The sequence below is a fragment of the Sinohyriopsis cumingii genome, chromosome 18 (genome assembly GCF_028554795.1).
Source record: "Sinohyriopsis cumingii isolate HCF-2022 chromosome 18, ASM2855479v2, whole genome shotgun sequence".
Lineage (NCBI taxonomy): Eukaryota > Metazoa > Mollusca > Bivalvia > Unionida > Unionidae > Sinohyriopsis > Sinohyriopsis cumingii.
Window position 1 is genome coordinate 65,612,494 of NC_142978.1, and position 16,811 is coordinate 65,629,304.

Sequence of the window (16,811 nt, forward strand, 5' to 3'; positions counted from 1 at the left end):
TTTGAAAAATCATCAGCTAGATAGCTCCTGTCACAAGGGCGAGAACTTGTCTTCTTTCTCGAGTCGACAATGAAGCGCAAGACTTGTGAATGCACACTGTTATTTGCTAGAAACGTGGTCATGAAGAAAAATGTTCGTCAGAGGTGACACGCGCACGTGAAAGAAAATATTCCCTTTTTTAAACTTATAAAGATGGAAGAGAGAATGTTTGAACGAATTTTTAATTTTTAAAATGGGTCAACAGCTTCATTATTTCAATGTTAACTTTTTAAAATAGGAAATAATCACAATCATGAAAGAAAACAAATGAAGAGGGAAAATTATGACCATCCCTCTTCTTTATCTACAGCATATCTTCAAAACACAAAAAGGTTAACCAATAACATCTTTACAAGGTTGACAGTGCTGAAAAGTAAGAGAGACTTTCTGGTGATCTATAACAGCGTACTTTTGCTATGTATATCACATTGCTGGGTTTATAAAAATCCAGATATCTATGACGATGACTAAATAACATTTCTAAAGTTTGCATTGCTTCTATGAAGTCACGTCCAAAAACAAGCCAGTAAATTTTATAACGGGATATAATAATGTCCATGAAGAAAATGTATACAATGTGGTCTACACGCCATGGAATGCGATCCTTGTAATCATATTATTCAACTGCGTCGATAAAGCATTTCTTCTCACAAAATCTGACATCCTTTTCGAAAAGGCGTAATCCATACGAATTTATATATATTTACGGTGTGGTCGTTGGGAAAGTTGACGGTTACCCAGTGGGTTCTAGGCAATAGCTATCTTCCCTACTAATGACGTAAGTTGCAGTGTATGAGGTATTTTGACGAGGAAGCTGATCTTTAGTACATAATATTGGATTCCAGGGAGCTGTGTACAGATTGTGGGTCCGAAGATTGTGAATTCCCAGGTATTCTTTTTATCACGGGTCATGATAGGAACCAATTTCACACTTTACATGTTCTTATTGCTTTATGTGTTTTCACTTTTCCTTTTGTTTGTTCATTTATTTATTAGTTTATTGTTTTTAAATAGTCTAGGAAAACTTAGACTTCTGTCAGACTTTTGGTTGCAATGGTACTATCAAATTCTGCATACAATTTCACGTTGACAATGCTCGAGAGCAACAGAAAACTAAAGTTCTACACAGAGACGGCCTGATTTTATGCCTTCTTTATGTCTTGTTCTGGGATTAAATCAAATTCACACAAAAATATCCTCCTGTATAGAAGTCGTACGAAATGTCATATGTCCTTTAGCTTCCGAGTCAAGTAAGATTTCAATTAATTGCTTTCAGGGCAAAGTTAGATTCAAAACGTTCAATACACAACATCTGACCGTCTTTGGTGACTTCTATCTAGGACACCTTGCAGTATTTTAACTGGAAAGGGTTCTCATCAATAGTTCCATTTAGTATTCCTAGAAACAGAGGACAATTTTTATATTGGATCTGAATCCAGAGGCACTGGTGAAGGTTTGATTTCATTCCTCGTAAGGGATACTTGGGTTTCTTTAGAAGTGAATAATCATACAATCGACTTTGAGTCAGTTCTGATGGTGAGTGGAGAGCTTTCAGTTTGGTAATTTCAATTTTTTCCCTATTATTTCCTTTCTTACACACACGTTGTATTATATATCAGTAGGTAATGTCCTGTAAAATGTGTTTTTGTTATATAAAAAAACATCTGAATTTTTGTTTCCTAGAGAACAAGTGCATAATTTTATTACCAGCCTCATACGTATTAGTGTTTCTGCACAATCGCAGTTTCGAATGAATATATTATAGGATTATATGATCATGGCTGGGTATTTATCGAGACATTAATTTTACCTAATCACTAATAGAGTAAATAACGTACGAAGGACTTTATGTTAACTTTATCGTTAGTTAGATCAAATGTACATATCGATAAGTACCCAACCATGATCATTTAATCCTATAATATATTCGTTCTAAACTGCGTTTGTGTAGTAACCATGATAATCCTTATGATTCTAATTTTCTTCCTTTCTGCCATCATATCAAAAGATTTCATCAACGAAGCATTCACTTTTAGGTAGCTCGAAATTTGATTTCATCCGCCTCTTCAGTGCGATAAAATACATAGTCTTATTTTCGCTAGCCAAGAGTCGTTGATGTTTTTAAATAGTAATACAGGGTAAATTGTTCACACAGCGACAAGGTCATGTACGATATATATATATATATATATATATATATATATATATATATATATATATATATATATATATATATATATATATATATATATATATATATATATATATATATATATATGTGTGTGTGTGTGTGTGTGTGTGTGTGTGTGTGTGTGTGTGTTCACTATATCATACCCTCCTCTAATATGATCCAAAAATATCGAAAAACGTCCTGTTCTTTTCTCGCTTGAATTTTGTTAGGGGGAGCCCCACCTCCACCCCAATAGTTTCGTATATGTAGCGGCTGTGGACAGAATCACCGGAAGGTCTTGTATTTTAAGTCCTTACGGGGAATTATTGAACCATATACCTAAACAGAAAAATTTACTGTAGAACCGTTTGTCTCACGCTCAATTTTTCTGTGAATGTAGCGGCTGTTCAAGGGACGAAGCCAACTATTTTGAAGCATATAAAATGGCAGATGCAAATTCCTAGCATCAAGTATGTGACAAACCATTGATTAAATAAATGTATTTCTAAAATATAGTATATATTCATTTTATTTATAGTGTATCATCACAGTATGCGTATACTGTTCTTAAAATCAAGATTTCCTTGTCTGTTGCTGTCCCACTTGGGTTCACTTTGGCCACTATAGTTTTGCCTATATCGCAATAATAATTATGAATGTAATCTTTAGTTAAAATTAAAATTAGAGATGATTTTTCCCCTTCCTCGTTGTTTATAGGGTGTTCTAGTTTATATCTGAATCTATTTATGTGCTTGACTCGGGTTGATATCTAATGAGGAAGTGTTTCGGCTTTGAAGTTGTTTGATAAATATTGTAAACTGATACGTTTGATTGATCAATGACTGAGAGTTTCCCTATTCCATAAATAACACAACAAATCTTAGCTTCCTGATCAGCCTTTTATTGAGCTTCACAAATAATATCATACAACGTTTGTAGGTCACGAAAAGTCGCAACTTGTGCTTCCGCGTTTGTGGACTGAAGTATTTTTCAATAAGACGCGGCAAGCGAATTTTATTCCTGAGAAAACTGTATCGAGTCAGGCTTTAGCCGCACCAAGGTACGAAAACTATACTGGGCAGTCGATTAACGAATTGCTACTGAGCTACGAACGAAGATATGGAAAGAAGACGTAAGTCTATTTTACTTTATATAACCGAGCCTTATTTCATAAAACCACTGAAAGAATAACTAAATAAACAATGACGTTGATGTTTTAGACATATGTTGTCCAATAAAATGACATGATTGATCAGACCCAGATAATAGTAGTGTGATCATCTAACCATCAATATGCAAACTCTGTTTGATAGATTATCTTTCGTTGGGGGGAAGGGGACCAGAAAAATGCCCCCCCCCCCCATTTTCCAAAAGAAGAAAAGCTTTTTCTGTTTTGTTTGTGTACCCCCTAAGGTCTGCGGTGTTGAGTGTTTTAAATAAATATAATTTTGAACAAAAATTTATTTAAATATGTTTTCGAGGCGGGGTATTTTTCCTAATATTTGAAGAACCCAGAATGGTTTTTCTATCTAATAGGTTGTTCATCCGACCAGGGATTTTGTTGTCAGAGGCGAAATCCCTTCCCCTGATTGTTTTGTGATCTTTGCAAAAAATCCCTTAAGTCATGTGTTTGCTATATGTATATTTGCTATATTGTTTTTGTGTTATAGCTGTTATTGTAAGGACGGCAATGTATCAAGTTGTACCCAGGTTGACTATTCATAATTTATTATAATCATTTATTAAAATAATAATAATGAAAAAAAAGGGAAAAAAGTTAACACATATTTTAATTTCAATTTTCCTAAGTTATTTACCAGAATGAGAACCATTTGTCTAATCAACAAAAATAAAATAAATCCAATTGTTTTGTTCCTACTTCTATCGTTTAAATGGTGTCTCATTATTTGGTTCTCTAATTCGAAGGTGCTTCGGCTTCGCCCTATATAAGAAGCCGTGTTACCTTTATTTATTAGTTATCATGCTACTCCTTATCTGGACCGCTCCGGTGGCCTAGTGGTTAGAGCGTCCTCCTCGGATGAGGGAGGTCGCGGGTTCGAACCCCGGCCGAGTCATACCAAAGATTTATAAAAATGGTACTAACAGCTGCCTCGCTAGGCGCTCAGCATTAAGAAGTTGGTGCTAGGACTGGCCGGCCTGGTGTCAGGATAATATGACTGGGTGGGACATAATGCTACAGTGCTAAACATCACTATAAAATGCCACACTGCAGACATCGTAGCGATGTGACTGGAAAATTGTTAAAGCTACGTTAAAACTCCAAATCACACACACACACACACACACACACACATACAGACAGACACTCCTTATATGTGGTCATAGCCTCGTGTGTCTCCTAAGTTGATAAATTAAACCACTTTAGTTGTTATTTTCCAGTATATAAAATGTGACACCATTCAAGAACACGAATCTTATATTATATATGTGTTAAATTAATAAAATCGCTATTAAGAAATCAAGCTTTAATACACTTAACACGAGTTTTAAATCAAATATGTAAGTTATTAATATTTGCAACATTTTAAATAGTTAAGATCAAAATAAAATGAAAGTTGCTTTACTAGTTCGAGATAAAAACTCTCAAACTGAACATTCATTGGTCACACTACGATCTTTTTAATATTGTCTAGCTCGCTAACTCTTTGCAAAATATTTAGTTGGAAGATATAAAGTGAGGAAAACCAAAATTTGCATGTGAAATAAAACAAAAAAGCTATTAGTCAATTTATATGCATTGCTGTTTGATTGTATTGAAAGTAGGTCATACTGACCTGATTTTTGAATAGTGTGAAGATGTTAATTTAAACAACAATGTTGATTTCTTTATTGTAAGCCTTGCAAAGGTCTTTTAGTAGAAAATAAACATAGATTCAATATCTCATAGTTATATCGTTGTCATTTTGGCCAGAAGTTTAAGAACAACTGTTTGTGAGTGTGTGATTTGGATTTTTAACGTAGCTTTAACAATTTAAGTCATATCGCTACAATGTCTGCAGTGTGGCAGTTTATAGTGATGTTTAGCACTGGGGCATCATGCTGCAGACATGTAGCATCATGTCCCACTCAGCAACATTATCTTGACATAAGGCCGACCAGTCCTGACACTAATTTCTGAATGCTGAGCATTATAAGTCTTTGGTATGACTAGGCCGGGGTTGGAACCCGCAACCTCCATCATCCGAGGCGGACGCTCCATCCACTATGCCACCGGTGAACTAGTATATCGCTACATCAATTCAGAATGCATAAGTTCCAGGGGTTCATGGATGCCTTCTGTACACATGTGTTTTAACAAAAATCATCCAGGATGCCAAGAAGAACAAAGGCGATCTGACAAGGTTGTGGTTAGACCTTGCCAACGCATTTGGTAGCATTCCACACAAGCTGGTGAACCTGACTCTAGAGAAATGTCATGTACCATAGAAGTTCAGAGACATGCTTCAACATTACCTCGATAACTTTAAAATGCGCTTCACCGTGTCGGACTACACAACAGCATGGCAGAAATTTGAAGATGGTATCATAATAACTGGATGTACCATTTCGGTAGTACTATTTTCACCTTGAATGAATCTTCTTGTGAAGCCGGCAGAAAGATGAGCCGAGGACCAATTATGTCATCTCGAGATCGGCAGCTAGTACAAGGGACGTCATGGATGACGTGATAATTACATGCAAGTCAGTACCTGAAGGTAGACGGATGTTAGACGATCTTGGAGACCTGATAAACTGGGCCAAGATTAAACTCAAGTTATGTAGGTCAAGAAGTCTGGCCCTGAAGAAAGGGAAGATTTAACATATGTACAGGTTCAGAATAGGTGAGTAAGTCATACTAACATTGAGCGACCACCCAGTTAAGAGCCTTGGCAAGTGGTTTAAGGACTCCATGAATGGCAGTGAGAGTGTGGCAGACATGAAGCGACAAGCTAAACACTAGATGGAAGCCATAAAAAAGGTCGGGTGCCTGGGAAGTATAAGGCCTTGTGTTACCAGCATGGTATTCTATCAAGAACCCTTTGGTCAGTTCTAGTATACTAATTCTCACTGACGTCTTGTACACGCAGTCGAAAGAATTTTCACTGCATATCTGCGACGATGGATGGGAGCGCCAAAGAACTTCAGCAGTATCGACTTGTACAGAACCAAGAGCAAGATTCAGTTACCACTATCATCAGTGATAATGAAGTTTAAGGTAAACGAGGCCAGGCAGATTGTGATGCTGAAAGACAGTGCAGCTGATAATGCGAAATAAGCAGCAGTGCAGGTACGGACAGGTAGGAAGTGGGTGGCAGCAAAGGCATTTGAAGAGGCAGAGTCCAGAACGAGACACAGCAGCATGGTAGGCACAGTAGCAACAGGAAGGTTGGGGCTGGGAAGTCAGTCTGAAAAGACCTTCATGGCAAGCACAATCATCAAAGAGAAGCTTGACATGGTCCAAGAATACGCCTTGCAGAATAGGAAGCCGTCAATGCAAAGCTGTCGGCATGAGGAAGAAGGGGGATTGTCTACGCTGGGAAGATGAGAGGTCCAGAGAACTGTCTTGGAGTGACATCTGGAGAGCTGATACCCAGAAAATCGACTTCCTTGTACGCTCAGTGTATGATGTTCTCCCTACACCAACAACCCTAAAGATGTGGGAACCAAATGATGATCCAAACTGGAAACTTTGTGGGAGACATGCATCTATAGAGCAAATGCGGTCATTCGGCAATGTAGCTCTAACTGTCAGTGAGTAAACGATCCAGACTTCATCAGCTTTGTAAGAAGGTGTGATACACAAAAGCAAAAGACTGAAACAAGAGGCATCCTAAAAACAGGAGAGCTGAAGGTCCCAAAACAAAATATGTTACACCAACTTCAGACCTGATATTGTATTCTGGTCAGGAGGTACCAAACAAGTGATTTTGTTGGAAATGACAGTGCCATGGCAAGCTAAAATGCAAGAGGCAAATGAGAAGAATTTGGCCAAGTATCAGCCAATCATCCATAAGTGCCAACAGAATTGATGGAAGGCCTGGAATCTACCGCTGTAAATTAGATGCCGTGGCTTTGCAGCAAAAACCTTCTCGCATGCATCGGAGTAATAGAAATTGCTGGACCGAGGCGGAAGTTGTTAGTCACCAAGGTTGGAGAAAGAGAAAGGAGCAATGGGAATGCTAATCCCTTCTGGGCTGAGTGTTGGAGCACTACTGGAGAGCATTGTGGGGTTGCGCCGAAACTATCTAAGAAATGGTACCTGACCTGATGTAGGAACAGGTTACAGTGTAAAACTGTATTCATATATGCGTGCCGTTTATTTGATGTACACGTCATTGTTTTCTCAGTCGGAAAAAGAAATTAGATTAAAGGGATGAAATTGAAGGATGCGCAGTCAAATAAAATATGAATTAAGCGGTTTAAAAGATTTAAAAACCGACTTTTGCGTCCATTCCGGTAGCTATCTCAATTCCCATGATTATACCCGCTAATTATATGCTGCTTGGTCACACTTGTTTTATTCATGTTTTGTACATACTTTGGATCAGCATTGTTGTTGAATGTGATCAAGATATCATTTTCGTACTGTCATGAAAGGAAATAGTTACAATTATTCCAAAATCATTCCCTTAGGAGTATTGATTGATTTTAAGGTCAATTAGTTAAGAGAGTCAAATTCTACATACTAAAATCAATAATGATACAAGTAAATGTTTTTCGTACCACATTTCTGCAACACAGATGACAAGTAAACACCAACATAAAATTAAATCCAAGAGTAGTAGGACACATTGTCCATTGTCCACCTTGCTGGCGGATTTCCAGGCCAATATGTACCAAGGGGAAAAATTATTGTGCGTTCACCTTCGCACAATTTGAAAAGTATTCTTTTTTTTTTCGCTTCCATATAAACACGAAGACATAAACATAAACACAGCTTGAAAAGTGTATGCGATGTTAGTTGTCATTTCCTCTGTGGATGTCAAAGTCACACCTAGGTCAGTCTAAACAAAGTCTTTAAACCTGTAAAGAAATACATGCGTTGAATCTATTGCGTGTTATAATGTGGGAAATTAACACCAGTTATATAATTCATCTAAAGCAGAATGATTCTGAACACTATTCGTTAGCAGTATCATATTTAGAGGGATTTTAAGTGAATTGGAAAGGTTGGGGTAGTAGTCACACACCATGCCAATACCGTAAACGTAGTACTCTATTCATTTCGGAACAACGACAAAATGTCACTTTTATGCAAAACGAAATGCTCTTTCTTCAAATCGATTTTCTCGGGAGAGCAATTTTGGCTAGATGCAAAACTTGCAAAAGATAACAAACATCAGTACAATTCTTTTTTTTTTCTTTTCTTACGAGGATATAAAATTTGGCTATTTTGCGTTTAAATTCCCGACATGATTTTATCTTATCTAGTTATAATTTTGCGAATAGAGCTATCGAGAAGGCATAAAAGAAATCATAGGGCTCAACATGACACTGGCATTTAATAGTACGTGTTGAACGGAATAGTACCCTGTTGTAAAACTTGTAGGAAGTTATCATTATCATTTAGGTCAATACAGAACCATATGGGAATTGAATATTTAGCGTTTGGTAGATTATTATGGAGGTATTACATTATTATCTGGTACGGTTTGGGGTTTATTGGAATTTAATATTACGTTTGGTACGGTATAGCGCCCATGAAAATTTAGCAGTAGCGTTTGGGGTCAACATGACGCCTTATGGGAATTTAACATCAGAGTTTTGAAAGGTATGAGACCGATGAGAATTTAACATTACTAAAGAGTCACTATAGAGTTCATACAAAAAGTGACACCGGTGGTCAGTACAGTACACTATAAACTGTAATATTGTGTGACAAGACAGCCCATGGGAATCTAACATTACCTTGGGACGGTATAGCGCCCTGTGAAAATTTCACATTACGTTTGAGACGGTATAGCACCTTATGGGAATTTAGCATTAGCAAGTTGGTTAATATGGCACCTTAGGTGAATTTAAAATTTAGCGTTTTGGAGGCTATAGTCTCCCATTTGAATTTAACATTAGGATTTTGGAAGGTATGGTGTTTATTCGTATTTAACAATATGGATGACATTATAACGCGCATACGAAAAGGAAAACGACTCCGGGACGGTATAGTACCCTATAAAACTTTACTATTGCAGGACAGCACAACACCCCATGCAAACGTAACAAAATCTCTGGGAAACTATAACACCCTAACATTAGCATCTGGAATGATAGGATGCTGATAGGAATTGAACATCAAAGATGTCGCTATAGAGCACATCAGGAACATTGACGTTGAGGAGGATTATAGCACCCTCTGGGAACTTTAAAAATGTGGGTCTGTGTAGAACACTTTGGAAATGTAAAATTATTGTTTCCCTTTAGTTCTCTGAGAATAATGACATGACAGACGTTACAGTAGTTTTTTTTTCTTCTAGGAATTGACAAGATAATAGTATTATGTTCCTTGTTTAAAACAAAAGACACAAGCAGTTATTTTATCACTAAGTATGACTCCATTAAAAATAGTAAGAGAAATTTTAAAACATGACCGGATCTTGTAAAAGTTATGGGGAAGATAGTTATGAAACAGGTACAGAAACATATTCTAATCTGATATCAAAATTACATTTTTTGAACTCACTTGCATATAAAGAGTATATATCGTTCACATGAAGTAGACATATGCATAGGATAGTCCTATTATTATGTATACTATAGGTCAGTAGGCAACTAATATTTACAGCCATGTACTGTATCTGCAATTGGTTGTATTTCCTATTCAATTTGCAGAAATTTACTGCATCTAGTTATTTTTTATTTCCTATTCAATTTACAAACAGGTACTGCGGCAGTTATTTGCATTGTAGATTCAATATACAAACATGCGAAGCAGCTACAGTTAGTTGCATTCACTATTTAGTTTACATAAATTTATTGCATCTACAGTTATTTGTATTTCCTGTTCAATTTCCAGACATGTACTGCATCTACAACTAGTTGTATTTACTATTTAATTTACATACATGAACTGCATCTACACTTATTGGTATTTACTATTTAATTTACATACATGAACTGCATCTACACTTATTGGTATTTATTATTTAATTTACAGACATGTACTGCATCTACAGTCATTTGTATTTACTATTTAATTTACATACATGAACTGCATCTACACTTATTGGTATTTATTATTTAATTTACAGACATGTACTGCATCTACAGTCATTTGTATTTACTATTTAATTTACATACATGAACTGCATCTACACTTATTGGTATTTATTATTTAATTTACAGACATGTACTGCATCTACAGTCATTTGTATTTCCGATTCAGTTTGCAAAGAAGGCTCTGGAGAAAATTTTAAGTCCCAACATTGATTTGGTAATGAATTTCAATGCTTAACTGTGTAATTCCTAAACTAATTTAGCCATTACTTTGTTTTTCTCCAGTGTAGAAGTGTTACAATATTGACTTGCCCACATTCGTTTGAAATGAATATGGTCTTACAGATATTTAGTTTAAAATTTGCTGTCTTTCCAAGGCCGAACTTCTAAATTTCCTTTCAAGAATAGGTCTTCGATTTGGTTTTATCAAGAGTTCTACATCGGTACAGTTGTAATCTTTGTATACAAGTCGAAAGAGCTGTTGATTGATTGATTGATTGATTGATTGATTGATTGATTGATTGATTTTTATCAATTTGGTTTGGGTTCCCCGATAGGATCAGATTATCCTGTGCCTAATCGGCGCGAAACGTTTGACTAATGTAGTGCTTACGTAGAACTCGATTTAGTGACATTTATTTCAAACAAATGCCGTAAAGCATTCCATTTTGATAGTTCAGAAAGTTTGTGCTAACCGAGAAGTAACTAAATCTATTTTGTACGAGGCAAGCCGGTGCGTTTTTGATTACATTTTCTCAAATGTTAACATTGATGTCAAGGGAAATAACTAGGTAGTTCAAGCCCTAACAAGAAAATAAATATGATTTGTATCCCCTTGCATGAAATTAATGCTTTCTTCCGGATATAAAGTAATGATGATAAACTTCATAATGATATACTAAAATACATCAGTGGGAAAAATTTTATATCGCCACAGTAGCGACACCACTTATATCTCCACAGTGGTGATGTCATTTTTGGAACTTCTTTCTAGGTTTCTATTATGGAAATATAGCTGTACTGGTTAACATTTCTCAGACCTGTATTTCCATATTTATGACTATAATTTTTTTCTTTCTTTCTTTCTCCTACCCTTCCTCCTCTTTTCTCTCTCTCTCTCTCTCCATCATTTTGAACGAGATCTTAAAATGTGCCAACACTGTTGACCCTCTAATACAAATTTACTATGTAATCAATGAAAACGCTCCTTCAAGAATGCATAAAATCAAACCCCAAGCAACAGAAAGCAAACTTCAAGTATGAATTTTCTATTTAGATGCACAAAACAATTTCGGGAATTTCTTTTTAATTTTATTTTTCAATTTTTTTAATTCATTTTTTGTACCCGGGGGAAAGGTGCTAGGGTCGGCAACGATAAACAGGGGCGGTCTGCCGACCGGAAACAGATATTGTTTTGCCTAATGATGGTCACGGAGCCCAGACCGAAGGGGGCAGGGTCCAGTTTTTATGTACAAATTTAATGCCGCAATCAGTGACCTAGTATAAAAAATCATAAAAAATCAAATACACAAGTGAGGTCAAAAAGGTCCATATTTTTAGATACCTATATTAAAACAGAGCATAAGAATAGTATTCACTTGACCAGAGAAGTCAATGGCAGTTCATAGCAGAAGAGGTTTATGCACCCCAACCCCTATTTTATACCTGCATTTTTCACATCCAAATGCCATTTTTGACAGCATGTAGTACTCACAGTGCAAACGCAAGCCCTTTCCCTGGATGAAACTTTTGAAAAACATTGTCTGCTAAATAGTTTGATGCAATTCAGAATAGTTGTCATCCAAGCCGTTTTTGAGATACTCGGCTTGCCTTGAACCCACGTGTCTACTGCTATGGGAAGCTAGCTCTTCTTCCTAGCCAACTATTGGTATTTCACTATCAACATACTGCAGAGCAACTATGGAAGGTGTACATGACTGACATCAATTTCAAGAACAACACAAGCCCAAAACACCTAGTTCACAAATATATCCATATTTATAAATAGTAAACAATAATAGCTGAAAAAGTCACACCATAGCCTTAAGTTAAGAAATTTGCCAGGGGCCAAATTACGAAACTGGACCCTGCCACCGAAGATAATTATATAGCTAATGGGTCATGATAAGAGATGAGACGGCAATGTCATAAAGACTTGAAGCGGTAGAGTTTGAAGAGAGTGGGGGTTGTGATTAGTTTTGATGTAGAAGATAGAAGTGTATTTGTTCATTGTTAGATGCATAGACGTGTGATAGCAAATAACGGAATGAGAAGAATATGCTGGTTGAGCTACTGATACCATGGTGAATAACATACGTGGAAAAATAAGGTCTCCTTGAAACTTAAAATATTCATTTCCACTGTACGTTGCAAAAGTTTTCTTGTGAAATATTAATTACATGCAAATAAAAATATATGCTGGAATTCTCCCTTTGGCATGACAATGTATCAATAAAGACTCAGTCTTGAAAATGCCGGTGACATGGGAAACCTGTAACATTGTCTGACCAGATGAAAACTCCGAATAAAATTTGTAATTCATTGTCTCTTAGCTTTTTACAGGTCTGACTGATACAGATGTGTATAGCTCATTGAAATGGACTCTTTCTCCACATCCCAGTGATGACTAAATTACTGAAAATTGTAATTGTAAATGCAAACACAATTAAGAAATCAAGGGCTAAGTGTGAAACTGCAACATAATATTTACCCATTTTAGTATCAAGCCTACACCAGGTCCCTGTGTAAAGAAGAAGAAAAAAAAAGAAAGTGATGTCTTTCCCCTGCAGTATGTTCAATACTGACAACAAATAGACAAATTATGCATATGGTATGTAAAACTGACGCGTGCCAGATGGTAAGCGATGTTCAACTTATGTGCTTGTTAAGGGTATAAAATGAACTCAAATGTATTATCAAGGTGCGAATCTATATATACTTTGCCCAGGGACGAGTACTTGTTTTGCTCGGCCCAATTAGAACGAGTCGACGACTGGCTTTGCTAAGACATGTGTTAAATTGGTGACCTCAGAGCTAAACTAAAGGAAGTTTTTAAACAAGCTTTAAATAATAACCACAGCGTAAGCTTAGAAACCATCCAGTGCGTCTCATGGAATAACAGCAAGAAGTAATGATAAATTCAGTCACAGTCTAGATAGCTGGTTTTCCTATTCGGTGGTAATTTTATACCACACGTACATACTGCCTGGTTGGTACTTCGTTGTAGATTATCTCAACCGTAAAGTTTTAAGCAGGACTGGGTCACTCGGTAAGTTTGAACTGACAATAAGAGAATACACTTCTAATGCAGATTTATACAGCATATTTTATGACAATGTTTTAAATCGTACACATCCGAATGTTTGATTTTTCATATCTACATACCAGTCTACTTTCACTTTGCATATTGATATTTAGGTACTTGAATGTGCAACTCGTACATCATTGGTTTTGTTTTGTGTTTTTACATTCACTGTCAATTATGTACGTGCACAACGAAATTAGATACAAGAATCTCTCAGTATAAATACTTGTTGTGTGCATTACTGTTATTAGTTTCGATTAGCATGCATGTATTTCATAGTATTTTATAGTATAGCATGTTGAGATCGAACTGACAGACGTTTGTATGATCATGGTAATGTAAATATATATCATGAATTATGCCTTCTACATAAATATATGATTTTTGTTTTTGTGTTTACTTAAAATAGAATAATCTATCGTGCTTGTGATAATTAAAAGCTGTAGTTAAAACAGATCATTACATCATTCAGGGAAATCCCGTGCAGCTCTGGAGAAAATGAAAGTGGAGTCGTTTTCACATAGTAGATAGTAACTTTACATATGTAACATATTTGCTAATTTGGTTGTGGAGACAATCTTATACATATTGAATATTTTGTACATTTATCGAAGTTTGCTCAATACACAAGAACATAGTTATGATGTAATGTATATGAAGCTGAAAATGACACTAACTAGATTCCGTTTTATTATTAGTATTCCGGTTTCAGCAAGTATCGTGGTGTGCCAATTTTCGTGGATTTCGTCATGCACCAAACCACGAATTTAACGACCTGAACAAATATTAGCCAAGTGTGGTGCAAAGGTCTCCCACCCCCTTTTTTCTTATTGATACGTTACGAGCGATCTACAAAGCTATTCGATAAATCATTGCTATAATACGATAATAAATCATTAGCTTTTCCATATGATTGTTTTATTTATCCATTAAGAAAGAAAATAATTTGAATGTATTTTATACTGTTTACATGTTGATGCATGTATAAGGTAACCATTAGCTGTCATTTTCACTCACTGTCATACATTGATATAGTGTGAAATCTGTACGGACTGAAAGAACATAGAAGGAAAAAAAAGTAATCCAGTTGAATTTTACCATACTTGACCCACTGTGATAAAGTCATGATCGGCAGCAAGTACTGCTAGTGCAACTTTATGGACCGTAGTCCAAGACATCAAGCACATGTGCTTTATTAACCGACTGGCTTTTATTGTTGACAATGCCACCTACCTTTTATGATGAGTACTTTGGACGGAACCGAGGTGTGACTTATTCGTCTGGAATTTCTTTTGTCCTGCGCTCACGCTAGGGTTAACATAACGGAACCTTGGCTAGCGAAGATGTCAAAATCCTATTATATTGTTTTCTAAATGTATTAGGCATCTGGGCCACTCATATTTTTGTATAGTTACCTCCCGTGTAGGATACGAGAATATGACAACCCAAACATTCATAGCCCATTCACACATATGTGTAGATGTTTGGGTTTAAACTCAAAATTTAAAGTGAGTAGCCACTCATATTGTTCCATGCATACGAGAACATTACAAATATTAACACTTTTCTTTTAACTCCTCTTGTTAAAAGCATTTGACTCCAACCCCATGATATTGTCTTCAAATCATACGCGCAGGCATGCGAACCCGCTATACAAAGCTACGATGAAGAGACATGCCGGACGATAGTCACGTGGGGTAGAAGACATCAATTTAAATCAGTAATCGAACAAACCGTTATCATCATAATATTTGATCATAGTTTCAAAGCCCGAAACCATACGAGTGAAGCCTAATGAGTGAAGTGCTCAGTACACTAGCAAACAGTTGCCGAGTCATTAATGCTCAGGTTCCTTATCTGTGATCGGTGTCGCCAGTGGTTGTCCATTTTCGCCAAACGGCGTTCATCGTCGAGATCAATCGAGTAAAGCGTGGTAACTCTATCGAGATTGATTTTGCGACTGCAAGTTCTGGATCAACACTTATTCCGGAATGCAATAGACAGCAGACAACTTTTATTTAGTCATAATTTCATCTTATGTACAAACACGCACATTTGTCTTTCTATCAGTGTCACCTGCCAAACAAGAGGTAGTGGGTTCTAAACTCATGGCGGCATTCCAAATTTTTCTAAACGTTTTATCTTTTTATGTTCAGGCTTTCTTTTGAACTCATCGCAATTTTTTAATTTGTTTAATTTTTGTATTATTTCTATTTTGAAACTTAGTTCCGGGGGCGTAGCTAATTATAGCAAGAGTATGTAAAGCATAAGGACCTACGAATACAGGGGGCCCGCGAGCCCGTCCAACAAATTATTTTATTTACATTACAGAAAGAATCTCGGAACAGGCAATGTACCGCTCATCAAATACCGTAATTTTGGACCCACAAAATTGCTATTAACATTGAAGAGGCCCATCGGTTATTGACCGCTGCGGTGGCCTAAGTGATTAGAGCGTCCGCTTCGGATGTGGGAGGTCAAGGGTTCGAACCCCAGCTGAGTCATAATAAAGACTTATGAAATTGGTACTTACAGCTGCCTCCCTTTGTGATCAACATTAAGAGATTCGTTTTAAGACGGCTTGGCCTTGTGTCAGGATAATGTGACTGGGTGGGACACCATGCCACCTGCCTGCGACATGATATCCCAGTGCTAGTCATCACTATAAACTGCCACACTGCAGACACCGTAGCGATATGACGCAGATTGTTAAAGCTACGCTAAAAATAAAAATAAAAACACAAACACAAACACCAGTCGGTAAGTTTCCTATAGGACCCAAATATTCTGGCTATTAACATTGCAGGGGCCCATTGGTAAGCTTTGCGTAGGGGCCCAAATATCCTAGTTATGCTGCTGACTATCTCCTAGAAGCTATTTGACCGATTACAATAATAATGTTTACAATAATATAGGAATTTGAAATTGCTGAAGTAAAATTTTGAATTCTGGATTCAAGCATACTTAATAAATATACACATTTGTTTCAAATTTAAACTTGTTTCGTTGCTAACACTGCAGACCCTTCCCCCGTTTATTAATTATATTTTAATAATCCATGCAGGAAAGTCATTTTAACAGCTTATT

The 16,811-nt window shown here is 36.4% G+C and overlaps 1 protein-coding gene across 2 annotated transcripts in view; it reads left to right on the forward strand.

Annotated features, from left to right (window-relative positions):
- Positions 1-3,195: 3,195 nt before the first annotated feature.
- The window catches only part of LOC149776817 (heat shock 70 kDa protein 12A-like), a 49,875-nt gene continuing 36,259 nt past the window's right edge, over positions 3,196-16,811 (forward strand). Inside the window, exon 1 of one of the 2 annotated variants that reach the window (XM_089941527.1) lies at positions 3,196-3,341. The gene's annotated coding sequence lies outside the window, so the exon portion shown is untranslated. Of the gene's footprint in view, positions 3,342-13,417; positions 13,689-16,811 lie in introns of those variants that run through there. The other variant, XM_089941526.1, reaches the window with a different exon arrangement.